The sequence below is a fragment of the Anas acuta genome, chromosome 4, assembly GCF_963932015.1.
Source record: "Anas acuta chromosome 4, bAnaAcu1.1, whole genome shotgun sequence".
Classification (NCBI taxonomy): domain Eukaryota; kingdom Metazoa; phylum Chordata; class Aves; order Anseriformes; family Anatidae; genus Anas; species Anas acuta.
Genome location: NC_088982.1, coordinates 44,206,508 through 44,233,963, shown reverse-complemented (window position 1 = coordinate 44,233,963; position 27,456 = coordinate 44,206,508). Strand labels below are relative to the sequence as shown.

Below are 27,456 nucleotides of genomic sequence, written 5' to 3'. Positions count from 1 at the left end.
TTTTCTTGGCTCAGCCCATTAGGAAAGGCTGGGATTGCTGCTGCCACCCTAGAGATGCAGCCTGCTGCTACTGCTGCTGCTAGGGGGAATAGGAACTGCTGTAGTGAAAGTTCCCTTTCCAGCAACATCCCCTTCCTCATTGCACTCTTTGTGATTTCTATAGGCTCTGGTTGGGTATTAGGATACTCTTGAGCTAATGCTGCAGCTTCTGACAACAGAAACTTCCCTCTATTTCCCATGGTTGTCCCAGGCAATTCTCTGCTGCACTCCCCCACCCGCTTCAGGCAGCAGTTTGTGCTGAATGGAGACCATCAACTAAAGAAATGTGAAGTCCTTCAAAAATATCAGTATTTAGCAATGGACTGTTCAGAGTTAGTTAACTATCACAGCAGAAGATATTTCTGTGTAGTCAGCCACAAGCTGACTGCATCTAACCACACAATCCTTTAGCATCACCTGCCCTTAAAAGATAATTTCTTTAAACAAACTAGCCATGGCTACCTGTAAATTTGCTATTTTAGCATGGCATTTATTTCATATTTTTTTCTGCTGTCTACAGAAAGGTTTTTATAAAATTTATTGGTGGGCAGGAGGGGAAGAATACTGACTGCATGTGTTCCCCGAAGGTTCATAAATGGTCTCCATCCGTCCTGCAATCTCCAAACTCAATATGCAGGACTGAATAGAGCTTGGGCTAGGAGTCTCTTCAGCACTTAGCCCTAAAGACTGTCTTTTTAATAGCCTTAAAGTCTGCAGAGGGAATAGATGAACTAAATGGTTTAATGGTTGGCTTACATTTTGCTCTGTTCCACGGGGACCAGGTGGTTTCACATTCTATATCTGCACTTTTGCTGAAGGTAGTTCAGAATTTCCATTTGAGTCAAGCCATATCTTTTATCAGTGTTCTTCCCAAAACCACATCCATTACATGGGGAAGCTGGATTATATAAACTTGATTTCAAGATGTGAAATCGTTGTCTAGGAAAGGCAAGCCTCTAGGAAGTTACACAGATTATTCTGCATCATTAGTAAGCAACTATTATGTAATCCTCAGTATCTTCTCTGATTTAAAACTGTTTTTCAAATAAATCACATTTGGTAGGGAGGTTGGGACTGAAGGCTTAGAGTGTAGCTTTACGCAGAACTTTTGTTAGGGAAATCAACACCTTGGTGCAGATTTGGATTTGAAATCTCTCTAGAGAGGCAGTTTGGTAGGATAGTCATTGTTTAATTAGTACTCCTCTCAATTAGCATCTGGAGTTAAGGATCCACAAGCAGATATATATATCCAAGAAATTCTCAGAAGAATTACCTACCAGTAACTGAATATGCAGAAGCTCAGAAAATTGCTCATACTCCCTCACTTCAGCTTCTTCAGAGATTTCCTTCCTTTAAATTAGCAAAAACAAATGCAAAATAAGCAGGACTAAGTACTCTTCTTTTACCTCATTGCTCAGAGTACAACCGATTGGCAGCCAGAAGTGCACTCTCCTTTGCAATTCCTAAACTCAACACATGCGCAACTAAGAACATATGCAGGTAAGATACACTCTGAAAACAACAGTGTTATCATTAGCCACAAAAGGTCAACGTGGTCCTACTTAGGCATGCATACAGCTGGGCTGGGTATCAACATTATTTAGAATCAACAGCTGCTCAGCACTCTGAAAAAATCAGGATCTTGCATACAGATTTGGGAGCAGAAGCTTAGGCATCAGTTCAGCTATGCGGAGACTTTCACAGCTACTTAGGAAACCACCTTCCCTAGCAGACTATGATGCATGTCTTGTTCAGTTAGCCCCAAAATGCTACCCGATGAAACAGAATACAGACGACAACAAAAGGCAGAAACAAAAATTTAGTAGGGAGACTTCAGTAGGGAAAAGAAATCCTGCCTGCCACTCACCGATTACTAGCTGTTTTGAACCATTACTTCAAGGACTTTGAAGGACTCCATCAGCTTGATTCTTTGGAGAATTCAGGCAAAACTAAGACAAACCACTGCTCTAAAAATTACAGCGCTTTAAAACAAATTCTTTTTTTTTTTTTTTCCTAATAACTGCAGTGTGAAGGTTTGTTTAGGGAGGGCTGTGTCTAGGCACAGGAAAAGCAAGCAGTTCCCACAGGGCACCATAGTGCTGGGAGGAGGAGCAATAGGGCTACCATTCCAGCACCTACTTCACCTCACCTCTGTAAGGACAGCTATGCTGGCAACTTTTCCTGCCCTACTGAGCAAGAAAGGGGCTGGAGCACGTAGGCAGCAGCTACCTGGGGATAGAAGGCAGGAAGGAAGGGTGGCTCACATCAATGCTTCTCCTCTTCCTATGGAAGCAATGGCTCTTCTCTCCTGGCCTTCATCCTCAGGGTGGGAAATCTCAACCTTCCCACGCTTCTTGAGATGCCTTAAGCAGGCTCTGCGTATGAAAACCTGAAGGCAAGACAGCTCAAGGTAAGCACACTGCAATCATTCATCTTTAAACGTTGTTAACGTATACACGCACACAAAAAGATCAACAATTTCTAGTTGAAATCTTCACTGGCAGAGTCAAACGCACTGCTATGCTGAGAGAAGCCCCGACAAGGAATCTTTCACTCCAGTTCTTAACAAGCCTGAAGAACAACGGCATCCAACACCCAGGGAGACGCTGCCTCCAACATTCACAGCAAAAGGAGTGTATGTCAGCTGCAAGCAATTTTATTTGCGGGGAAAATAATTCCATTTGTATCATGCCAAAGACAACAGAAGGCCACAGGTATTCCACAGGAAGGCTGCTTCTTTGCCTTCTGAAATGAGAAGTGGCAATAAGAAACTAGTCAGAAAAGCACCAAGAGTTGACTGAGTGGGGAGATGCGCACTGCAAGCTGCTTTTACAGTCACTGTCATGTATCTTCCCCATGGTTAGATGTAAACTCAATATTCCAGGTCCCAGACCACTTGCTGCCTAAGGAAATAACATTACATTTTGAGTGAGAGCAGGAAGGCTGGGGAAGGGAGGGGAGAAGGGGAATGCCAGGCGCATGGCTTTTACACTAATCCTTGTCAGATACCTGTGGCACGGGGCAGAATGCCTGCTCTTTTCCTGCCCTGCTCTAGGTAAGGTGCCTTCCTGGGGAGGTAGCAATGGGTAAGAAGGAAATTAACAGAACAAATAATGTCAAACACTGCAGCACTATAGTTGGTGGGGGAACCCAGTCAACTCTTGTATTCATCAGGCAGGAAGATTATTCCCCTCTTCTGCTTGCACAAGCTCCCCCTCCCCAGACAGCTCCGTGGCAGCCATCTAATTAGCAATGCTGGCACTGATGGGGGAGGACGAGCCTGCCTCTGAGTTCAGCTCTGCCCCATGGCAGAGGCACGCTTTATTACTAGTGCTCCACTTTACTGCTGATCATGGAATAGAAATAAAGATTTAATCTGGGTCCATGTGAATGTTTTTGCAACACTTCTTTTCCCTCTCTTGGATATCTCTGCAACTAGGGTACAGTAAGGAAAAACAAAGAATCACCGTGTGATTTAATAGAAGGAAGAGCTTTCCTTTGCAGCTATGTGTTTAGTAGAAACAAACAAACAAAAAGCTCTGCAGCCTCACTGTTGCAGGTCTACACAGAGAGCCTCGCACCTCCAAAAATACACCAAAAATAATAGGCAGGAGAGACATTCAGTAAAACTACTAACATGTAATATTCTAATGCAACTAGGAGGACTAATGACCGCATTTTTATTCTCCCATAATAAAAACATTACAATGCCAAAAATACGCATAATATTCCAGGAGCCATAATCAAAAAGGATCAGAGCTCCAAAGTCTACCAGAAGCAGGTATTGACAAATATCTGCACACGAAGGATGTAACTCAAGCAAGCTTAATTCTGGTTTTCTTTCATTCTGCAATTTCTGCTTGCTGAGAACAGAAGTGATACCCCAGGCCACGGTTCCTGTTCTTTCCCTCTGTTTCCATTCACACCCACCCATTTCAGCTCTGGATGCTTTTCTTCTGTTCCATCATCTTGCTTGCTCCGGCCCTCCCACCTCCTTGGTCCTGTTTAATCTCAGGTCTGCTTGTCCCCACCCCACCTGCTCTCCCTTCTCCCATATGCCAACCCCTTTCCTCAGCCTCTACTCCTCCTAAAACCTGCTCCTACTTTCTCTTCGATGTAATCCTTCCTTCCAGCTCCTGCCTCTCCATCTTTGCTCTCTGCCTTCCCAAGGTCCCTCCATGCAACCTCATCCCCCCACAAGCCGGCCACGCCAGCTTTCCTTCAGGCTGCAACATCAAGAGCTCTGAGAAGACAAGGGGAAAATCAGTGCTGGCACCGCACACTGCTGCAATATGAAAGATTAAGCACAGGGAGTGACCAGCTCAGATCCCAGAGCCCTAAGATAAAGTGTGTGCAGTTGAGTAGGCATCAAAAATACCCTAAGGGACAGAAGATGCTGCCTGCAGATGGAATCTTCCGTCTAAAACCAATGTGCACAAATGTATTCAGGCTTATAGCTCCTACCTAAAGTGTCCAGCCCCCAAAACCCACAGCTAGTCAGAAGACTAAATACCTTTGTGAATCTTTAATTCAGCCATTAGGCTCTGACAAGCCTGCCTGCTGAGCAAGCGAGCTCAGGTTTTCAGAGGCTCACGACTTGACCAAAAATGCAGAGCTTAACACAGCTAATTGTAGACTTGGATGGATGCCCTGACAAATTTCAAGTCTATGCTTGAAAACAGATTAGAGCTTCAAAAACAAAAGAGGTATGCTTTTATTTCAATATGGGCAAAACATCTTTACTCCTTAAACTCAGTCTCAGAAATGAACCAACTTACTTGAAACTCTTCCACAACGCAGCCTGAGGCAGATGCTTGGCTTGAAGAAGTTCACCCCGAATACTTATAAACTGAAAGTTGTATACAATTTAAAATGGGATCTCTATAACAGAAAGCACCGGATTATACCATCTTTATCCATAATTAACACAGGTACACTCAGCTTTTTAATTGCTTTTTTCTCCCCCTCACATTCTTACCATTACCATAGTTCCTCCACACTCTGCACACAAAAGATGCACTTCACAAATGTTTTCTAGTGACATGTAGGAAAGTGAAGAACAGCTACTGTAATCATTCTGCTTGAAAACTTATCCACTGTCTTAAGCCAGCACTATTTTGCTCTGCCAAGGGAAAACAGGCCAGCCAGCTAGGTGTTAAGACTCAATGGGCAGCTTTGCAAGAAGGTACACAGTGTGATTCATACCAAAGATTCTCATTTCCTCCTCCCACGTTTCTACAAAATATCTAAAAGGGGTTATTTAGATGACTCTTTCACCAAGACCAACCTGATAAAGATGTCTGTATGTGGGTAAATGTCACAAGCCACCTGAAACAGAAAGGAATTGCACAAGGGGATGGTTCCTTCTTGTCCAATGTTCCCGTGGCTGCTCGTTGTGTGGACTCCTGGCTCCCCACTGATGTTTGTGTGACTTAACGGTGCTCAGAACAGTGCAGGACTGCCTTCTGTATTTCAGAATAGAAACTGATTATTTTAAGTCTGTCTCGTGAGGGATTGGCTCCAGAGAAAGGTTGTAAAAATAAATAAATTCAAAAAGCCATCCGTGTATGTTACATACTGAGCTTTACCACCCAGGACTTCACAGACCAAGAATTCTGTATCATAGAATCATAAAGGTTGGAAGAGACCTCCAAGATCACCTGGTCCAACCATCTCCCTACCACCAATGTCACCCATGAAACCACGTGCCTAAGTGCCAGGTCCAACCTTTCCTTGGACACCCCCAGGGACGGTGACACCACCACCTCCCTGGGCAACCCATCCCAATGCCTGACTGCTCTTTCTGAGAAGAAATGTCTCCTCATTGCCAACCTGCACCTACCGTGGAGCAACTTGAGGCCATTCCCTCTTGTCCTACAGGACTAAGGAACTACTGGAGTTATGAGTTTTTTCACAAAAAAAAAAATGCATTTGACAAAACTTCTTTGACAGAAAAGACATGTTATACCAATCCAAATTTTCCACTAATGTTTCTTTTAATGTTTAAAAAAAAAAAAAGTATTAAACCTATCTTAGATTTCTCTGCAAACAAACAAGAAAGAGTTGGCACGTCCGCTGCTGCTTCCAACCAGACCTCCGGGACCTTCATATTATTATTTATTATTATTATTAACAGTGATTTTCCCCCAACTATCAGTCAAACCTGCTGTGACAGGCAAAGCAAAACTGCCACACAACTTTTTGCTGATGGGCTCTGCCAGACATTCTCAAGAACAATATCTGAATATTTTTAAGGCTGTTACAACCTGGCCTATATTCTTCCCCTTCAAAAATGTCAGCATAAATCTCAAAAATCATGATTCAACTCCTGAAGAATAGTGATGGCTTTACCAGCACAGAAAAGATACTTAAAAATGGCTCCTATAGATCAATATATCCAACAGAATGGGTCATCTGAACCTATTCACGACTTTGTTGGGAGGGATTTAGTAAACTGTAGTAGTCTAAATCTGAACAAAACTGACCAAAGAGTCATCTCATTGTCTGACTGAGATAGTCTCTGTTCAGACAATATGGGATATTTCAGCCACCCCTGCAGTTCTGTGAGGATTATGAAGGTTCTGGGAAAGTAGCGCAAATAGAAAAATAAATGAATAAAACATTGCCAGTAACATGGAATTCTCTTTACTCAAACTTCCCTTAGTCAAACTTTTTAAAAATAGGTTATAAAGTCTGCTAATTATAGAGCACTGAACCTCATTCAGTCAATCACGGCGCTGGATCCACTTAGAATAAACACTACCACTACTGATAAACGTACAATATTCTTCTTAATACCGTTTAGCTCCTTATACAAGCATAAGCATGAGGAAGGTGCTTGATGCTGATCTATGCAGAATAGTCATGTTTAAAGGAGCCACTGTCAATATTTCACATTGCTGGATGAAGCGTAACGAACACTAATGAAGAGCTTTGTCATGGTCTTCTAAAGAAGTCTAATTGCCTGGGAATCCTGACACCGAACACATTAGCTCATTCACATCTCGTTTCCCAGTCCTTCACCTCCAACTACCCATCTCTGATCCAAGTCAGAAAAGTTAATCTATTTTTTCCTCTATCAAGTATACCACTATACTCTCAGGCATCTGTCACATGAATCCAGACTCTCCAGACACTCCCAAGTCCACATCCAGAAAAGGCACAGCAAAACAGACACCATGTAGTAACAGACTTCTAAAATGCTGCAAGGAAACACTAAAAAGAACATACTTCTTATTTGTTCAACGCAATAACTTTATATCAAATTATCAGTGTTCTCACATTCTAGAATACAGTTTATACATGCGGCTGTGATGCACATCATCCTCTTCTCTTTAGAAAGCTCCAAGGAAACACACTTGTTGATTCACACCAAAGCGAAACATTATTAAATAAAACTAGTATTCATTAAGTGTGTGAATGTGCAACAAAAAAACAAGTAAAGCAAATCCCCAAAGAGCATCTTACTTATTTTTGCATCTCTATTTTTGCTGAGATGATTCAAAATGCATCCCAGTTACAAGAGATCTCACAGCACAGCTATTACACTTGTGCAGAGATGCCATTCTAATTAGGTAATAAAATCTACAGACTAGTAAGAATTTAATTCTCAGTATTTGGTATCGCACAAAGACTTTAAAATAGCTTTTTATGATATTTGAATGAGATGAACAGAATAACCCCAATAAATATACAAAAGGGGTTTCTCTTAGTAGCTCTGTCCTACTTTTAAAGCTTTTACTGTAATAGCACTGCTATTCTCTGCCTCCCCTGTAGCAGATTGCAGAGTTTTCTTCCGTCTTTGTAGCATGGCTAATAAGTTCTGGGTTTGAGCAGCTTAGACCTCAGGCTACTAGTATGTTGAAATCAATTATGCAAAGCCCATTCATTTTGCTACAATGTACTAAACTGCTGCTGTCACCGCGATAGAATGGCTGCTCAGATTGGTTTCTTGGATTTTTTCCCCCCTTCTTTTTTTATCATTACAATGTCTTCATCCATTGCCAAAGTTGGCATTCTTCTTCAAATATACTGCCTCCTACCTAGGGTGCAATGCCCACTTCAGGATTAAGCAAAACCAACTTGAAATTCCAGTAGCAACGAAAGCTGAAAACATGAGTTGTAGCTATAGCATGGTCTGTGCGTGCGGGGAGTAAGAACCCAATTCAGGCATTAGATCAAATCCCAAATTTGGTTACAAGTGACTATTCCAAGATTAATTCTCTAAAAGCTTAAGACCTAAAAGCTATTAAAAAGCCCTTCTCCAACCTTTGTTGCAGTTATTATGTGTATTAATAAACACTATTAAAATATATTATAACATGATGATATATTATTATATATTAATATATAATGTTATATATTATAGTATTAATAAATACTATTCTATAATTATTTGCTTATAAATTTAGGATGCTGGTGTACACACCATCCACTTTCTTTAACACTTTGAAGTATCTGGTTTTCAGAGTACTGAACAGTCCTGAAACTCTTTTATTTTCTATCTGGCCTCACATTTATAACAACTGGAAGTGGCAATTAGCTACCTCAGAGTTGATATCAAATGTAAATTTACTTGTTATGATATATATTCGTCCATTTCAGTGGCAATCAATTCTCATATGAAATTATTACGTGTCCTAAGAGAACAAGGAACAACAGTAGAAAAAAGATTATTAAAACATATTCAAAGGATGGTGTGACTGTATATGTGCTCTAGATGCATAAATATGCCTCAAGACACCTGAAGCAATCCATTAATCCATAGGCACTGAAAGCACTGAAATGGGTGGACTTCTCAAGGAGCTTTCCAATTTTAACAGTGGCAGGAAAGCTTATTCTTAATATATATATATATGTATGTTATATGTGTTTTTTAAAAAGGAATATTTCTCTGTATATTTAGTATGCTGAGTCAGCTCAGCAAAGGGTCAGACAGGAACCAGAAAGGAGGAGGGAGCAGGACTAACCCTTTTGGCAGAAGCCAGCCATTTTGCTGGCCCAGCCGGCTCATCCAGCCTCACATACCACCTTCCTAAAGAAGGTGAAAAACAACACGGACATGTAGGAATGCCACCAAGAACCCTGAACTTCCCACATGCAATTCAACAGCATCACATCTTACTTAGAAAGTAACAGCCCTTAAAGCTGCATGTGAGCCTATAAATGAAGTAAAAAGTTCCTAGCAAAGGAATCACAAGTGGCTCACATGTTGCCAGGGAGATAAATTCAGAAAGAAGCAGGAAACAATGCTTCAGCCTACAAATGGGAGGTACTACTCCAGAAGGAGGGGCCTAACTTTCAGCTTGCAGAGCCCAAGCCTGTACAAAAAGACCCAAAATAAAGGACACACAAGAGTCCCTCAGAAGGGCTGCAGAAAACAAAGTATAAATACCCCACCAGAACACGGGGAGTGTATTTCTAGGTACATTATTTCTGACACCAAAACCAACCTGAAAAGCACCTGGCTTCCCTCCCGCGGTTGTTCCTTGCCCTCTCCACGCACAGGTGCCGACACAGCAAGTGGAGGTATGAGCGGAAGGCACATCACACAAACGTCCCAGATTAGAAAAGACAAACCCCCTTCTAATTAGACTCAATAACTGTGACATAAATACTTCCCAACAGTAGGAATGATGCAGCACTTGAATACAGAACAGGAAAATGACGGAACCAAGTCACACCTCCCCTAACGAAAGACTGGCAAGTTACAGAGCGATTTCTCTCACTTACAGGCCCGAGTCCCAGACCCTATGTCCCTGCATGCCTCCTGGACAGGTGATGGTGCAGCCTGATAACTCAGAGCCTAACCTACCCGTTCACAGGAGTACCTGCAAACCCACAAAGAGAAAACAAGCAAGTGATCTGTAGCAGGAACACTTGGTGGACAGTCACACCTTGAGGTTGGACGCTCTCAGTTAGGCACAGTACTCAAACTTTTGCAAAGTTTGCGAGATCAGGAAGGTGCCACAGGCCGCAGGAGAGCTCTGCCTGCTGTAACCATCGCAGGAATGTAAATGCTCTGCAATGGCAACGCTGCTGGCCTTGGCAGAATCTCATTTTCTGCTCTGCTGCTGTGGGACTGGCTTACCCGTGCCTGCAGAACCAGTGCCTTCCCCATCTCCCAGCCTCCCCCAAACCCTTTCAATTCAATCTCAAACTGCAATGATCATTAAAAACAATGAGCATGTCTGGTGCAAGTAAACGTGCCTAGACTATCGACTATTCATTAAGTACCTGGCACTGGATCCATAATATGGGATTCTGACATGGAAAGAAAAGCTTTAGAGCTCACTGAGAAGTATGAGCTTTACATATAAAGGAGTTTAAAGGTGCATCTTTGTCTGACAAATAAGAGGAGGCTAAGTCCTTTGGGATGATGTTGATAGTTTCGCCCCCTGTATCTTCTATCCTATTTGGATACCACCTTTTCAAAATCACAGATAAATTAAGTCAACTTTAGCTAATGTGGTAATGATTTGTAGTGAGTGGCAGAAATTCCCCTGTAATTATGCATGAATTGATGTGTGATTTCCTAATGAGCTTAAGTGAAGAAATCATCATTTTGTGATAAATGCTTTATTTCTTAAAATGCTAGTAACACATTTCTAATAAATTTAATCAAGCGACTCGCACTCATGTAACATTTACAACTATTAAGTGTGCAGTCTTTTACACTGCCTTACAGCTCTGGCTGATTGCTGTGCATTCAAGTTGCGCGTTTCACAAACACGCTTATACCAACCATTATGTTATTGTTCTGCACAACTATCAATTACTTCATTCTGAAGCTAATTTACATTCTGTAGGAGTTTTGTGCCCCAAAGGCAGGACTCTTCTGCCCTTTGACGTATGAGTGTATACAGCAGGAAATGAAACGGAGTTTTTCTACCTTTCAGGACACACATCGTCCTTCTGGATGTCATGTGAGGGACAGTGAAGTCTCACTACAGGACTCCCATCTTAGGAGTTCCCAGAGTACAACCGCTTCATCTCTCTGAAACATCCTTGATCTGTCACCCTCAGCCCTCCCAGCCCTCCTGGCAGAAAAACAGTACAGCATTAAACTTGGTAGTAGAGGTGAACTGCTGTAGGAGCAGGGGAGGTAGAAAGCTTTCTAAAACGATCTAAAGGCACGATCTATAGTCTTTTTACTAAGAATTTTAGCTCAGGTCTTTCGTTCTATAGCAAGCAGCTGTAGGAAATGGATGACCTAGGAAAGTCACGGACCTATGGACTTCTGTGAGGTGCTCCATCCTTACAGACTGGAAATTAAATGCTTTTGGCACACAGTTCTGCACGTTCAGATGCTGGAATTTAGCTATCCCAAGTGTACCATATGGGTTGTCACCTTCCTCAAAGAAGGTCTGCCTAGCCAAGGGAAGTCTCCACCTCTGGTATGCTTCTTTACACTCAGCACCAATCCCTTCTTAGAGCTTCAGAAGAAAAAGTTAAGAGAGGAAACCTTAATATTCCACTCAATTCCATTTGATTCCTCACTACAGATAAAATTCTCATATAAAAATATTAAGACGGCAAAGCTGGCCGGTTTTAAATGCAGGATCAGTGTTAAATGGTACCAGCAGGAAATCTCAAATACCATGAATACTTACACAGTGCTGTCCCTAGGGCTAGAAAATCTCCTTCAAAGAACTACACATCAGCACCTCAAAATACAAGAAGAGATCTTACACGTATCAAATACATATAAATGTTGATTTCGATGTGAGGGTGGACTGGAGTCATTGAAATTCAAGTTAACATGAAGAATACGGTCGAAAGATAAACCCGTTCTGCCATCTCAAGAAGAGAAAAGAGAGAGGCTTGGATTGACTACTTGAGCACCTGAGTTCCCCAGAACATATTGTTAATGCATAATTATCACTGAATACATTGATTTTGGTTTGAACTTCGTAACTTTTCAGTGAACCCAAGTTCCAATGATCTACATTCAAAAGGATTTTATCGCGTGCTCAATTCCCCTTGGATACCTAGAAGAATTGTAGCGCACGTATATCTTAGCAAATCTTTCTCTTAAGAGCCTCTCTATTAGAGCAGTTAATAAATCCGTCTAGATGATACTCTTCCTTCCTATCTACCCACCTGTTCCCACATGAGGTCAAAAAGGTGAGTGGCAGTGACAAGCTGAAATTCTCTTTCTTGAACAGGTATTCTTTCCTCACCCTCACAGGCATTCTTCAAGATTTTTTTCCCCCACTCTGGTCTAAAGTTGAATCACACCACAAGTCAGAATAACGCTTCAGATTCCTCTGTCCTGCCAACTCATTCTTGCCAAATTCTATCATCCCATGGCCAGAATATGTTTCACAGCCTAATTCAGACCATTTAATCTTCCTCCTTCAAATATCCAAACCCCTCCTCATCCAAGTTACATTCCCTGTGGGTGTATTATTTGTTAAAGCTTTTATGCTACAATTAATAAAAACGCCAAAGATTAAAACAAAAACTGGTGATCATGCAGGCTTGGATTTTCAAAGGAGGAAGATACTGCACTGCCATTGACTCCAACAAGAGCTGGCCTTCTGTTCAGTTTCCGTGCCTCTGCATATCACAGGTCTACTATGTCAAAGAGAAGGTAGACTACTCCGACATTTTTTCAAAACCTGTTTCCTCCATCTTTCGCATACTTTGTTGTTCCCTGAAATCTTTACCATTTAGGGTTGCATTATTAGACAGTGGATTAAATAGACACAACAACACTCCTACCATGGCTCTTCAGCTAACGGGTTAGTAATTGGCAGTGACTTAACACCTGAATGCTCAAGCTCCAAGTACACCAAACACCCCCCAACTTCCTTCACTTTAAGGCTCAGAGCACGGTTCCCTTAATTCCAGTGTCTGCTTACAATGAAACACTAGCTTTTGGTATAAGAGTTAACAAAGCTTCAACTTATTGAACCTCAAATGTCAGAATTTGCATTATTTTCCTGCAGCTGTGTGTATTATTCTAACTGGTTCACACTTAAATGTTATTAAAAAAGCCCATCAAAAAAGTAACCAGTATATACACTATTCTATTAAAAGTGGTTCCAAATCTCAATTTTCTGTTGTAAAATTCTCATGAATAAAGTTGCATATATTTTTCCTTCCACTGAAATGTTTATTTAATTTGCAGAAACAAGTACTGCCTTTATAAGTAGGTAAAGGACAGGACATTGCAATTTGCTTTTTCAAGAAAGTATATTAAACAGTCAATATTTCTCACTTCAAGTAAAACTATCCTTTAACCTTTTGTTATACGCCCTAAACCAGAAGTTCTCTCTTAAAAAGTGTTTCATTTCTCTCTTCAAAAAGCTCCCGAATTTAGAACTGTTTATATCACATTTTTCTTCATCAGTGTTTTTTTTTTATATGGGTCTAGAGGTAGCATTTCTTCAGTCCTGTCTCTTTTATATGGCATCAGCTATAGCATTAGTGACCATTCTATACTTCAGTGTAAAAAAGATTAAAAATGGAAAAATACCGTAATATACCATACCATAAAATGCCATAAACCCCTCAGAAGATCATAATATTAGCATTGTGTTTTCTCAGTCTAAACTCTCATCCTCTGGTATGACAAAATACAGGTAAAACAGAAACACGGTGTTCATTTGATCAAGATCTCAGGCCAATTCATCAATAACATTTCATAATTCTATCTGGCCATCTACATTTTCTGAATGTTATCTGCACTTTCCACTGAGCTGTAAAAGCAACTAAAAAAATATGTTCTATTTTTATGTTCTCCACGAAACACAGCGCAGTCAAACTTAACCATAACATCACCAAAACACAGAAAAATGCATAATCGCACTATTTTTAGAAAAAGACCACTGAATTACACTTTTTCATCAACATAGTTTTGCAAAATGAAAACAAAGTATGTTGTTCCTCCTCTGTATAAATATACTGGATTCTAAACTGCTTCACGTGCACAATCTGCCAGGCAGTGTGAGACAGTTCTGTATATTGTTTACTACTTACCTAATCACAGAGACCAACTAATTTTGAAATAGTATTGTTCGTGGTGGCCAGGAGACACTAACAATAATACACATTTCACTCAAGCAGAATTCTTCTTTGGCAGTTTTGCTGAAATCACAAGACCAGCTCTAGGAGGACCGCAGCTACGAAGTGATTTTTAGCTGACTGGCATGCAGCCTACCTGTGGGGAACACCCATAGGACCAGGTATAAACCAGAGACATCACAGCATACATTTACCCTTTACAGCTATGGGTAAGGAAAGTGTTTCAGCATATGCCTACATCAAATAAATTCTCAAATACCTTTCAGAACAGGGACCTCTGTCATCAGCTGTATTATCTGTAACAGCACATTCACTTTCAACTGTAAAAGGGGAAAATTGGATTCATGCTAGAATACTACAGCAGGATGTACAACTTAGAAGTATAAATGTTTTAATATGTTAGCAGTACCTGTAGCACTGAGAATTTTTATTGTAACTAATAAATGTCACCTTATGCTGGACCATATTGCCATCAACAAAAACCATGTAATGCGTGGGATGGACAGAAAACAGGCATAGGTAAGACAACCCCCAGAACAGTTTCCAAGAGGAAGCAGAGATTCTTTGGATGAGTTACTGGAGACTTTGTATGAGTCATCTTGAGAAGTTAGCAATATTAAGTGAATAGTAAATAGTATACTTTACCTAAAAAATCACAATCGTATTCTGGCATTTGCCAGTATATGATGTGTAGTTATTGGAACACACTGAAGATTAATGAGCACACTGAAATGTACCCACACCCCCTGATTCAGTGCCACTTGGAGTCAAAATTATGGCATTAACTCACAGGCTCTGCATCCCAGGAACCAGTAAGCTGTGCCAAAGAATCCTTGTTAAGTTATAATTACAAGATTTCTGTTTTGCCAACCTCTTCAGGGGCAGATGCATGTGATCTCAAGATGCCAGCTCTTTAGTATTAGATGGAAGCAGGCAAGATCATTAATTAAAATTAGCTAAATAATGAAAAAAATTCAAATATTTTCTGTAAACTGCTCTCATTTTTCAGTACACCATAGCTACAGTCTTCCCTACTCAAGCCTATGTGGTTTTGTAATTAACATTTTATAGAAAAAGGAGAATGCATTTCTAAGGAAATATACCTTGGTATAAAACAAAAAAATAAAAAATAAAAAATGAAGCAGAGATATATCAGAGTATGTGCAGTCCAGCATCAGATGAAATGTGGTTTAGCTAGTTTTTTAAATTTATTCCTGTTTTTGCCACATTACTCCCCTTTATAGGATTCTATGAAGTTTTAAATCAATTCAGAATTATAAAGGGAATAACCTCCTTGCCTTATGCAGTAGCAGAAAGAAGGCAGACTGCAGTAACTTCCATTTTCTTACATACAATAAAACCCTTGAGACATTCTTATTAATAATCACTGACAGATGTGAAGAAAAAAATAAAATAAAGACCTGGGTAAAGTTTTAAGAAGACGGGAAACCTATCAGTTGTGGAATTCATCTGGGTATGACACAGGTTGCTGCAGACATAAAGCCATCGAAAGTCCTTGCTTCAGGGTTCTGGATATAAAATATTCATGGTGTATAATTTTGCATAATTTGTTTAGCTACTGAAGCATAATTTAGTTCCTTGGTGCACAGATACAGAGAAAAGAATGAAGGAAAATTCTTTGGAAAGTATTTTCCAAATCCGAAAGGTTTTTTACTACTGGGTATGGTATGCACAAATACGCGAACCAGTCTTTAGATATTAAACAGATAGGTATAGATATCAGTACCAAAGCATCTTTAATGTGTCTGCTGTCAGGCTCTCATGCTTTTGCTTATTTGCTGAAAATACTGATTTCCCCCCAGCCACGTGCTGTACTCTCAGAAATACATCTGAGTTGGGCATAGTCAAGCTCCAGATTCGGAAAGCATCTTGTGCTGCATTCACCAGCTCTAGGGCAGTTTGTACTTGCTTGAACACTCTCTTTTGGATCGGACGTTTAAAGCTGTTGGCATCTTGGCCTGATTTCCCTTACATTGACAAAAAAAGTCATCTAAAATGAATTCAGCAAGTTCAGAACACAAAGCCTAGAACACGCTCACAACCCTGGATTTGCAAAATCAAACCCAAACTAGTGCTGCCCACGACAAAACCACATCCTTTTTCTGAAGTTTACTCTGCACCGAAGTCTCACAGACTACCTTCAAAAGAACACAAAACAAGAACAAGTGCTCATTCCTTTTTAAAACCACTTACGTGCTTTCACACTTTTACTTGGTTGCATAATAAAAATGACTGCAACATAGCTTCAAGAAGAAAGGCCAAGATTTCAAGAGCTCACACTTACAAATACAAGAGACAGGGAACTGGAAGAGTGGCAAGAAGACAATGAGAATGCTAACCGGTAAGCTATATGATAATTTTTCTTTTACTGAATTTGTGTGCTATACTTACAGTCTGTGTTGTTTTTTTTTTTTTTTAATTTAACAATATGGAAATTTATTAGAATAGATCATTAAAAAGAACCACTTTTTTTTTCATATACAGAGACTTCAAACTTTGTTAATTGTTCTTCCAACTCTCAAATACATGCAATATCATGGAAACAACTAACTACACATGACAAAGAGATATACAGGTATCAGGAGGAATCCTAATATAAATGTTTTGGATAAATATTTTTCCTTTTTCCTTTTTTTTTTTTTTTCTCTAATTTGTTGTTAAATTATGTTTACAACCATCCATAAATCAAAGTCAACTTTATGCTTTTGAATAACCACTGCAACTCACATTCCAAACACATTTCACAGGGAGTTTGGCCCAAGCAAGAGCTTTTGGACTACACCCCTACCAAATATGATATGGAAATAAAAATACAAACATTAACATACATTGCAACTTAGCAAAAGAGTCTCAAAAATTAATAATAGAGTTAGGCTCTCCATTTCCCTTGAAAAGTTGACCCAAATGAGTATTTAACTACATCTGGCACTTTTCAGATATCCTATCTTAGTTCTTACAAAACTTACATGGAGAAAGATATACACATAGATGCATGTATTGGTCTGCTCTTTTACTTTAGCTACTGAAGCCACAGGGAGCTGATCACTCCCTGTTAACAGAGCCCATCATTAGAGAAAAATTGGATGAAAATTGTCATGAAATACAGGCTACACGAACCTGATTTTCAGAGATATTTTCTTGAATTCTAACATCTTTTTATATGGGAAACGGCTTCTGTATGTTTCTTTACAATCTAGATTTCCTCAAGTAAAACCACCAATTTTAGTCCATTATGCCCATTTAATTTTGTTTTAAGTAGCTTCAACATAAGTAGTAGGCCATAATCTGAAAGGCCTCATAAGACTAAAAAATTTCCAATAATTGAAAGGTTTTATGACCCTACTGCTCTGAATGAATCTGGAAAGCAGGAAACCATATATTTAGCTCAAGCCCAAATGAGTTTGTGACCCACTATAGCTAGAGGGAACATAATCGTCTTGCGCAAAATTACTTTCCTATTATTTTTTTAATTCAACAAGTATGCAAAAAAGAAAAGGAGGGAAGACAGAGAGTAAACAAGCCAGAGAAATTACTGGTCTTTGAAAAACTGCAAATTTCCTTCAGTCACTAACCCGGCAGATCAGACTTGAGCGTTTCAAAGGAAAGCCTGTCAGTCCTGCCTTTGAATCTCAGGAAGCTCTGGGAGCAAAAACTACCTGAGCCTGGCCAACGAGCAGCGGCATACGTAGCGCCTGCTTTTACCATCTGCTTGAGAAAGAACACAGAGTGAGAGTATATAACCTAGCAGTTATTTAAAGCCCTTTGGAAAATCAAGTCACTGCTGCTGAGTGTTTCTATACCTCAGGCTATATGAAGACAAGTTAAGTGCTGATTCGGAACCCTACCATTTTGTTTTATTTCACTACAATGGGCAGGCTGGGAGTTGCCCAAGACAACGAACGTAGCCATAACCCTTCTTCATGGTAAACATATAATTTCCCCAGTGATCCGGTAAGCAATAACAAAAAGTTATGTGTAGTACATATAGTGTTTATATTCCCCTGGGTTTAATATGGCTCACAGTAAAATTGATTTTCTGGAATCTTGCAATAAACCTCATCAAAGTAAATGAAACCCACGCTGGCTTTTTATAAAGTGATTGGATTCAGGGTGATAAATTAACCCTCACCGTCAGAGAGACTCCCAGTAATGCACTTGCTCGATTAAACTCCTCCAGACTCTGTTTAGATTTTAATTTTCTATAGGACTTATTTAACTATCTCAAACCTTCCAACCTAATGCTCGTAGAAGGGATAGCAGCTGAGAACTCCACTTTTTCTTTTCAGACTAAACAGATCAACCAGATTTATATGTGACGAGTGACTGCTTGACACCATTCTCTAACCTCCATAAAAAAGCCACCGATAGTTATTCATATCCCGTGGGAGTGAAGAGGAGGAAAAGAATGAGCTTCTGCTTACTAAGAGTTCCTAATCAAACACCAGGAGCGGAGTAATTTAGAGTAATTCTAAATTATTTCACACATGAAATCAGAATTTGTAAGAGATGCAACAGTAAAATCCAATGGATACGCGGTGGTAATCTACAGAAGTAGTACTTCTCTGGCTCACAACAAGCTCTCCTGCACTATCCATTCCCAGCACGTGCTTCTCACCTGAAACGACTACCTACGCTTGCCAAGGTAGATTATTCCTAATTCTTTGTCAGTCTTTGGACATTCCAGTTTTGCCACCACGCTCAGCCCCCGTTTCAGCAGGAGGCGAGATGTATTTAAAAACACTAAATTCAAAGTGACCTTCCCTAACATTCCTCAACAGCCTCTGGTGACTGTCAAGGAAAAAAAAAAAATGTTGTCTATTCACAGCTACCGTGCGATATGTATGAAAACTATTTTTGTTGCCATATTTACTCCTGGTTAAATGAAAAAAATTATTCATTTAACCAGGAGTAAAACCTCCGAGATTTTTTTTCTCGTTTCCCAGTCTGTCTAGGGAAAACAGGCTGCAGTAAACAATCATGCCCTATTTTATTCCTACTTAAATGAATTATCATAATAATAATTACTAGCAAAAACATCTGGTTTCTGCTCAGCACAGACGGCAAATTCTTTGACACATTGCTTGCATTTCCCCTTCTTCTTAGTCTCCAGGCTGAGGGTCTCAGGCTTTTTTTAGACCAACCCCACATGCCAACCCCACAGCATGCCTGATGGTACAGATTTATGGAGAGACTGCTGATGACCATAAAATGTTTCCTACGTTTTTTTCTGCCTCCAGAAAATTATGCCTTTGCAATAATATATTTTCTTTAGAGCATTTCCCTGCCTTTTATTCAGATGACATTTGCATGTAAACAACTTCTTGCTGTTTTTCTTCACTCCTAAACAACTGCCTGGGAAAGTAATGTTCCCTTTGACATCGTATCGGCCGGTTACTGCAGAATGTTCCTAAGGCTCCTGTTTAAGGTTTTGATTTAGCAAATGGGACTATCCGACAGAAGCGATTTAAAATTCAAATTAATTAATATTTCCATTGAAACAGAAGATTATTATTTTGTGAAAAAGAGAAAGAAGAATTAGAGATCAACTCGTCACATGAGACTTTAAACAGTACTGTTATTTAAGTCTACAAGCAGTATCACCTTTTGCATTTCCATAGTGCCTTCTATCAGAGGAACTCAGCGCCATACTAGAGGCTGCTTGAGCTGCTTCTCCTCTACTGAACAGTGTTGGTATGGAAAGGAGGGCTCCAATTCAGCAGCAGCCATGGTCCAAGCAGCCCAGGAGCAGGAAATAGTTGAGGGTGGGGAGGGGACCGCATGAGGGCAAGTACCGCTCAGTGTTACGATCTCTGCACATGTTTCATCAAGGTGCAAAGGGATGTAAGCCCCTCTCCCCCTTGGGGGAGTCTCAGTGGGTTTTAAGGGGTGATAGGTATGAAAAAGCCTAGTCAGGACCCAAAAAGGTTAGGAAACCACCAGGCAAGTAAGGGCTTAATTTTAGAACCATGAGGTTGAAAACAAGTCTCACGGCTTTGGGGAGCCCTTTGGCATTTCTGGCCCCCAGTGCTTCATAAAGCCTCTCAAAGGGGAGCACGGTACTCCTGTAAGGGGGCTGGCATTTGCTTTTACAGCAAGGCTGCGGCCCAGGTTGCCATGAACAAACCTTGCATGCAGCACAGCCTCTTCCCAGCTTAGCTGTACACCCACTGATCTATCATTGATATGATGATATATCACGATATACCACTATCATCTGGTTTACATCCCTGTTTCACCCTTCTTTCATCTGAATTTTAGTTCATCTCAACTGCACATGATATGTAAGATTTCCAAGTTAATCATTACAAGCTCAATACATAAAATCAATGTAACATGAAAGAAGCAATTAGAAACAAACATGTATTCACTTAGTGATAAAACATCCATTCTAACACAAGGGTTAATATAATTAAATGCTTTCAAAAAATGGCTACAAATCTCATTGCAACATTTTACATTCCTTCTATCTTCTTTATAAGTTCTTTATGAAGTTCCAAAGTTATTTCCTTGTCACTTTTTCAAGATTTATAACATTGAAAAGTTATCTTCAGCCTGCCAATAAACATTTAAGAAAAAGAACTAAAAAGGCTCCAAACAAACCACAAAATAGTACCAGAATTCTTCTGCTTAAGAACACCTGTAGGCACATAAATGAAATATGAGAAAACTCTTCCCTATTATTTCTACCACTGCATATATCACAGAAAATATTTACAGCTTACAATGTATGATCAAGAGAATAAGTTCTTGCAACTTTGCATTTGATGAGAATGGATCTGGAATGAATCTAGAGCACCACCCAGACTACTCAGTAGAAGTCAGCTCATCATTAAAGTAGTTTTGCATTATTTTTCTATAAAATATTATCATAAGAGTATGAAAATTGTAATTTTTGAACTATGATTAATTTGATTACATGCTGTTCTGAGACCCTAATCTACAGGCCATACTCATAAAAATAACCTCATGAATTCAACTATTGTTGAGTGAAGGCTGCAGTAGGAAATGATCTGTTCTAAGAAGGAATTGGAAAAACAAAGGAAATATAATCTGCGTGATCCTAAAAGACGAATTAATAAGAGCCAAACAGAAAGATCAGGAGGGAAACAACTAAGGACTAATACTTGCCAAGACCTACCTCAGGTTGCTTCTACTTTCCAAAGGAAATAAAAGAAAGAAAACCAAAACAAACAAAACACCTACATATTTTTTTCATTGCTGAAGGAAATGAGGAAAGGCAATTATCTACTATGAGGTCTCTCCAGTATCCATGTAACAAAAGCAAAAACAACCAAACAGAAAATTCTTCTGGATATGCATAGGCTGAAATTACAATATTTGCAGCTAGATTTGCTGCACTCTTCTACACTCTTGCACACCTTCGGACAGGATTGCAGGGACTGCTGTGGCTAAAACTAGGATCCAGGTGAATCACAGCTTCTGTGAGAGCCAGCTGCACCATCAGTGTGGTATGGCAGCAGACCTTTCATCTCTAGAAAGTACACAATATAACACTGATACTAAGAAATATGCCAAGACCTTCACTTTCTTGTTCCAAAGGGTAGACTTAAATACCTAATACAACAGATATTATTCTTACATTAAATCATCAATAAACACACGAAAGATGGAGACCAAAGATAAGCCAGACCCAGCTGACCCAGAATAGAGTTATTCTGTAAATAACAACAAGTCCTGAACCTCCACATTTTCTAATAATGCACTTCTGTACACAAAGCATTTTCTTCCAGACTGGCATCACCAGAACACTCAGTAGTGCTGAAAATCAAATTGCTTCTATTTAGATGCCTAAGCATCGATTTGGGATTCTATTTTAAGCATCTCAGTCTGAAAAGGTTTACATTTTTTCCACAATCTAGAAGCATGAGCAGCATTAGTGTCTACTCAAAATGTATGACTTGCACAGGGCACAGGAGCCCCAGTTAGGCTCCATCCAGACACATGTGCGCACTCCCTCTCTCCTTCCTCCTCTGTCTCTCTCCCCAGCCCCTCTCCCCCTTTCCCTCAAAAGTTCCTCAGGTTTCTAGACTCACATGAAGCATGCCCACCCGGCAGCAAAGGCGCTGCCAAATCCCAACAGCAACAGCCAGAGCTCATCATTAACAAACTGGCAGCAGCGCTCCCCAGCACCCGTGACTACAACACGGAGCTGGCTCTTACCTACAGAGTTAAGTGGCTAGTGGAAACATTAATCACACTGAAGAATATCTGTATTCATTGGGAACCTTGTATTATCACTAGGTAACATGCACAGGCTCAGAGGGGCCTCCTCCTGATGTGATTACAGTGTGGAAGGAGGTTTTCACTGATGATATAAAAGTATGGTTTTATTGTTCATAGCAGGGCTCCTTCTCAGGATTCTCCCATCCTTTCAAAGAGAGTCGATGGTACGAAGGGACAGGAAAATTGATGCGAGTGTCTGGCCAGGACAGGGCCAGGCAGACTGGGAAATGGTGCTGCCATTTGAAAGAAATTCAAAGACTGAATCTATTGAATTAGTTTTTTAAATTAGGCATACAGCTAATTCTAAAAACGATTCACCAGTTATTTTGATAAAAGTCTGCCTGATTATGTTATCTCTTCGGGAAGGATCTATACTGGAAATATGTGACCTACTAAGTTTGAATTAGAAAATAACTTGAAATATTTAAATAAAGCACAGATCTCCTCCACCCTGCAGTTGCTCTCACAGATTCCAGGAACTTTTCCCAATGCCCACAGACTTTTTACACTTTCCCTGCTCATCCTTCCATCCACAGCTTCTGCAAGGTTTATGCCGACCTTTAGCTCCAAGTAAGCTAATGACCTGGACATCAGATTGTCACAGTGGGCATTCATTGCCCCAGCTCATCATCCAATACATTTTTCCTTTAGACCTGAATTTCTTGTAATCTTGGCAAGAAATTTCATCTTCCCCATGCCTCATTTCCTCCAACACTAATCTTCCTCTTTATGGCCTTCTCCTTCTCTGTTTTCCTCTTTACTCCTTACTCCTCCAAGGATACTTACTGCTCCACTCACCTAAATTCTTCTGCCTCCTACTTGTACAATTTTTCCCACAGACTTTCCCAGATCCTTCAAGTGATCCTAGCCCTTACTGTCCTTTTTAAGTCACTTTTTTATCCCAGCCTACAGTTCCCCAGCTGCTTTGTTCTGGTTCTAAACCAGCCTCATTCCCAACTATACAACTCACACGTCCGTTTTCTCCTCTTTCCCTGCACATTTTCTTGCTGCCTGAGTAGGTCTCCATCTCCTGACACTATGTGGAAGCCCCTTTACCTAGAGGGTAACAAAGAACCTGACAAGGGTCAAATAAATGGCTGTGATCCCTTTCCTGAATGCAAAGGTTCCCAGAAAACCATGCCCATCTCGATGCAGCACAGCCTAGCAAACATCAAGAGGAAATGCTCTGAACAGAAAACATTTCCACATTGCTCTTGATTATGCCTAGAACAGAAAGAGGGCAACAACAAACAATATCTCATAGCACGAGATTCATTATAATGTCAAAAGAGCTGGCATTTCTGGGACAATGGATGTATTAGTGTGACATATCTTGCTACATAAAAGAGGAGGTGGATTTCAAGTGTTTAAATGCAGAAGGTCTTCTGCATTTTTAATAAACTGAAAAACACAGAGGTCAGTTATTTTCCTTTTTCCTTTTCACTGCGGGATTATAAAATTTAGTCCCTAAGAATAAGAACATCTCTTGGAAAGTATTAAGTCCTTTATCTGTCATCTTGGGAACTGACATAAATTGCCATTGAGTTCACCTGTGTTTCCTAGAATATGCTCAGGACTTCACAGGATCAGACCTATGTAAAAATAAACACATACAAAATACTGGATGTACCTGAATCTCCCGACTCGCTTTATCAAATTCACAGCTGTATAGTTCCAGATGAAGAAGCGGAGATACTAGTTTTCTTATTAATTTTTCTATTTCAGAAAACATGGAAGACTGAAGATTGTAACTTATCTGAAGCCAGGGGATAGGAGCAAAGAGGAAGTAGAAGGATAACGTACCAATGAAATGTTGACAGTTCTCTATTTTTTTTGCCAATTGATGCTAAAATGACAGACGGTGATGTTTATGAAATGTATAATTCAAAGCAAATTTGCCTAGATAACCAAGTTAAAGATGCTTTATCTTTCCTAACAAACATTATGCAGCAATCAGCAAAACCCAAAGTACATAATACAAACTGAAAATGCAGGAAAACAAATCTTTTCTTTTCCCCTAAGTCAACATATTTTCTGAGCCCAAATAAAGTTCTTGGCTTTCTTTCAAATCTTCACAGCTAATCAATAGTTTAGTCATACGATGAAAAATGATGTATCCATATTCTTCACAATTGACATTTGCTAACCGTCTCCAAGGTCGCATTGATTGCCAGTTGTTCAGTTTACCCAACTTCTGTTTTGAGCCAAATAATATGATCTTTGTTTCATTAATATTTAATAGTAATTTAGATTGTGCCAGATGATCTTAAAGCTCATTTAAATCAGCTTGAAGATAATATTAAGCTTTCTTCTAGTATAATCTATTACCATAAATGATTGTGTCATCTGCATATAAATGGTGAGTTGAATATGATAATGAAGTGCAAAGATTATCAATATAGAATGACAAATGCATCTGACTTAAAATAAATCCTTCGGGGACCCATTTACTCTTGTTTTCAGAGGTAAAAGATGCATTGTTTCACTTCAAGTATCCTACAGAAAACATAAAGGCTTTGGATCATGAGATACAATATTTATCCTGTGTGAAAAACAAGAAAGTCAAGAATCCAAATTGTAGAACTCTCTCTTTTCAAGTGTGGTAATTACAGTTCATACAGATCCATTTTACTTCCAGTAGGACAGACCTTGATTAATTATTAGTGTTTTTTTTTTTTTAGAGTGATTACACTGAAGAATGTGTTTTTATTTAAAACGCGTTTAGTTTATATTTGTTTCTCGCTAGCTGGTCATTTAAATTAGTTTAGTTTAATGATCAGTAGATGCCATGCCCGTTGAAGAAAAGTACCTGAGTGTAGTTAACAGTATGACACCCAAAGCTGTTCCCTCTATAAAAGCGACAGCTGGGAGGGCTGCAGGGAAACCCTGCTTGGCAATAAGGCTGCATTTAAAAGAATTAAATTGTCAAATTCTCTAGGCTCATGGGCTTAATTAAAGTCTGTGGACAATTTCAGTGACAAAAGAAACAATTACAGCAGTAAGAAATACTAATAAATACATTAGAAATGGTTAAAAACAGTTGAATATAAAGTAAGAGCATTTCCTGGCAGATATTGTCCAAGGAAATGATATAATATATCCGTGCCATGGCACTGTGGAAAGCACACTAAGGTGACAGAGCCTACTGGAAACCAGCACTTGCAGAGAATTGGGAAAACACACAGACCACATCTGCAAGGATTTTACTTCCTTTCCTTTCAAAATCTTCCCTCCCAAAGTTTCAGGTAGTTTGTTATTACAAAGACTAATATTTGTAAAATTTTACGTAAGCGAAGTGATCATTTAGCTTGGGTGCGTGTACCTATGCAAAAAGATCCAGCGTTATTCTGGCCTCCTAGGGTATCAGCTCCGAAGTTCTCAGCCTTTGGTTTGACAGAGTCATCTGTGCAATGAAGTGGTCATGAATAAATTTGGACGAGACAGTGCAAGGGCTTTACTTATTCAAGAACGAAATTTGGAAAAGCCTTGTAAATACAGTCACGGGAGCAAGAAACGCACGAACCAAGGCACACTTACTGAAGGGATTGTAAATTAGATTAAGAGAACTCATAAAAACAGGAAATTAATTCTGTGGCATGAGTCCTAGGGAATGCACACTTTAAGGATATGCAAAGAGAGCGCACTGAAGCACTGGGTGTCTCCGCTATACTTGCACTAACTTCAGGCTTCAAAACCCCGGCTGGTAGGGGCCAGAAAGGAATTTTCTTTTCCTTCCTTAGTCTATTGCTTGGCTTCTGCAAACTGGACAGCACAAAAACTGGGGTGCAGGCAGAGTACAGCTGTGTTTCTAGTGACGTAAAATTCTCAGCTGAACTGCGTCCTGCTCACACACAAAGGATTAAACCATTCTTCAGATTTAGGAGCAGGGGGACATCTGTCCTCCAAGTCAGATTAGCAGGGATCAGAGGGGTTTTATTTGCCCCATCAGTAATTTAGGGTATGATCAGCTTCTTAGGATCACAGAGGAGTTAATTTTACATATATTTTGCTAGCACATAGACCTGGAAGAGTAGCGCTATCTTCCATTCCATTGCTTTCTGCCTACAACACACTACAGTTGCAGCTTCTAGACTTACTACGCACTTAAATTTTCTCTTAAGCACTGAGAATTATAATGTCCAGTGACATGGGAAGTAGATGATCTATGGATACCTCTGAACTAGTATCTACTACGAGGTGGTCTGCCAGAGCAAGAAAGAGAGGACTCAGTTGCCCAGGGTGCTGCCTGCTGGTCCCACATTCCTCCTCAGCTATGCATAGGAGCATCAACTCCTGTGCCAGGCAACATGGTATATGGTAGGCTTCTGAAACTGCAGGTCCCAGCTGGGATCAGCAAGGCCACATCACATGCTTTGTAGCTACAAAACCTATAAACCTAGGGCATGGGTATTCTGGCCCTGAGGCAATGGCTTCACTCCATGTTTGTGCCAAGTTACCATATTCCTGCCCCAGGCTCCGGACCCCATCCACCAACTCATTCCTTTGCCACTGAAATTCACCTCTCCTGGTGACTGGCACATTCTTAACCACAAAGCCAAGAACCACAGGATTCACTGTCCAGAAATTAATTATGCCATTCAGTGGTTACTGAAATCCTATGCCTACTCATCTCATAAGAGCTTACCGAGCAGGTATCTTGTCATAACCATATTTGCTGCCAGTGTCACACACATCTGTGCAAAGTGGCATTCTTGTAGCTGGCACTTTGAGACCCCACACTTTTGCTAAATACTGATAATTCCTTTGGCTGCCCAAGAGACCCTGGGTGTGGTCTCATCTTTGTGTTTGTCTATTGCTGAGACCTTAAGGTGCTTCTGTGGATCGACAGTTCCCACACTGTGGGTGCTGTGAAAGCTGTAAACCCGCGAGGTACCCAAGCACCTAGCCAAACCTGTGTCGTAGAGCATGCTGGAGCTGCGAGCCCACCATGGCACGAGGTGTGTGAGAGCCACTGGTATCAAACCCCGCTGTCCTGCAGGATTGCTGAGCAGCGCTGTTAGCTGTGGGTGAGCTGCTGCATCTCCTTACGCTCCTGGTTTCTGCTTGGTGTTAACACACACAGCACTCATATCAGCTAAGTGCAAAGACCTCTGAGCTATA

General features: G+C 40.2%; 1 long non-coding RNA gene across 8 annotated transcripts in view; it reads right to left on the bottom strand.

Moving 5' to 3' along the window:
* The window catches only part of LOC137856068 (uncharacterized), a 216,729-nt gene that overhangs the window by 47,046 nt on the left and 142,227 nt on the right, over positions 1–27,456 (bottom strand). The window contains exon 3 of one of the 8 annotated variants that reach the window (XR_011096180.1): positions 2,269–2,428. The exons of the other annotated variants lie outside the window; for them this stretch is intronic. This is a non-coding gene — a long non-coding RNA (uncharacterized lncRNA). The remainder of the gene's footprint in view (positions 1–2,268; positions 2,429–27,456) is intronic. 8 annotated transcript variants of the gene reach the window in all.